Source organism: Varanus komodoensis, unplaced genomic scaffold (assembly GCF_004798865.1).
Source record: "Varanus komodoensis strain SLA01 unplaced genomic scaffold, ASM479886v1 scaffold2771, whole genome shotgun sequence".
Classification (NCBI taxonomy): domain Eukaryota; kingdom Metazoa; phylum Chordata; class Lepidosauria; order Squamata; family Varanidae; genus Varanus; species Varanus komodoensis.
The window spans coordinates 11,883-13,854 of NW_025335718.1; the positions used below are offsets into that span (position 1 = coordinate 11,883).

Here is a 1,972-nt window from a genome sequence, read left to right on the forward strand (position 1 = left end):
GGAGATTGCTTCCCTGACTCTAAGAGTCACAGTGTGGTGCTTACACAAGACAGACAGACAAACTTACCTTCTGGGTGATGGAAGACGTTCTTGCCTTTGGATCCTCGTAGGGGCTCCGCTGTACCGCCAGCATTTATTTTATTTTACAATCTTCATATACCGTTCCCCACTCGTGAGCTTTGTGAACAGTTTACAAAAGCAGAACAGAGTTACACAATGCAGTACAATTCTGCTAAAGTAGCTCCCCTTAACCCAAACCCTAACCCCTCCCCCAGGTGAATTTCCGCTTATTCCCTCAGAAGCAAACCTGTCTTTCTTGAGTGTAACACAACACGCCCCTTCGGTGCTTCCACAAGCCCAAGGTGCAGCAAAGCGGTGAGCTGTCCTTGGCATTAACGACTCTTTGCAGCAGGCCAAAACTGGAGCAGAGTATCTAAAGGCTTAGCATTAAAAGTGCAGGGCTATGGCGTCAAGGGGCCCAAGTCAAATCCAAACTGCATTTGTTCGTCCCCAGTGAAGAGGATACTAGCCTGGCTTGGCTGCAAGCCATCCCCCTGAAGAGGGCCAGCTGGATGGCAAAACTGCAAAGGGCCCCCAAGCTGAACGGTCCCCATGAAGAGGAGGAGCTGGAAACGCATGAAGCTCGGCCACAACTTAAGGGAGCTGGCCCCTAAGGACACGGATTGCCAGGCGTCCACCTCACGTGCTACTCTAACGGGGACAGTTCCCTCACATGAGCAGGAACCAGAGCCATTCACAATGCAAGACGGCCGCGCACACTTCCCCACTCCTTTTAAGTTTATGCCACTGTGACATGACTTTAAAAGTGTGATACTTCTTCACTAGTGTTAACTACTGATACTTTAACAAGGGCTTTTAAAAAGATATTAAAAAAGATAATATTAATAAAACTCGTATTTTGCTTTTCTGTCATTCTGCTCATTTATGTATGGACTCCCACACTATTGGTCCCTGGTACTCTTTTATTTTACTGGGATTTTACCTCAGTGTAGGCAGCACAAATAGCCATTGAATCTGTAGAGCCATTTTTGATCAAGGGCCTCATTTGCGGGGGGGGGGGTGTCCCAACCAGATGGGCAAAGGACACAGAGCTCAGAGTCAGGGCCTCAGAACAGGCTTTTTCTTTCTTAGTTGCTCGACAGGCAACACAGGAGTGTCACCGAGCACAATGGCCCAAGCTGAAAAGGAGTCCTAACAGCAGCCCAACACCCTCTCAGGCCCACGGGGAAGCAGTCTCTATGCCACGCAAGGAAGCCGGACCACCTTTTCCACTTCGAGTTTAACGGGGCTAGCACTTGCAGGGAGGCCTGTCTCTGCAGGAGCCTTGACCCAGAAGCCCTCGGGGACGTCAGTCAACAGTTCCTGTTGCAACAAGGAAGCGCCAACCTTCTCCCCAGGGGACTGAGGCTGCCATCAAAGTGGAGGATTTCTCGTTCCGTATTTACAAATACAATTTGCAAAGGAGGTCGCGACTTCCCAAGTGCGGGCAACTGCAGGGCTGGGGCATCCAGGGGCCAATGGGCACAGCCTGGGAGAAGGGGGTTTTAACGGCTGCCTCTCTTCTTACAGCAGAGACGCCTGGCCAAGAGTGGGCTAGGGCGAGACTAGCAGCAGCAGCATTAGGTTTGTTACACTGAATTTAACTGGGCCCTTTACCTCTCCTGGGAAAGCCAAGGGGGCTCTCCGGGCTCTTTCTTATCCTCACAGCAGCAACCCTGTAGGGTGGGTGAGGCTGTAAGCTGCCCCGAGGCTTCGGCGAATGGGGCGGCATAAAAATGTTTTTATAAGTAAAAAAAAAATTAAAAAGGAGGTCTCCCCTTGCCAAATGCAGGGAAGTGTGCAGCTTTGAGGACTAAGCTGATCCATATCATGAGGAGGGTACTTCCCAGGCATGAATCTAAGCCAGAACAGCTCAGAGCTGTCCCAGTCAAAAGGAGACTGACCTTGCACT

The 1,972-nt window shown here is 50.6% G+C and overlaps 1 protein-coding gene across 1 annotated transcript in view; it reads left to right on the forward strand.

The window, feature by feature from the left end:
• Positions 1-1,972, forward strand: part of LOC123025545 — a 5,977-nt gene that overhangs the window by 2,770 nt on the left and 1,235 nt on the right. The gene's annotated exons all lie outside the window — the stretch shown is intronic.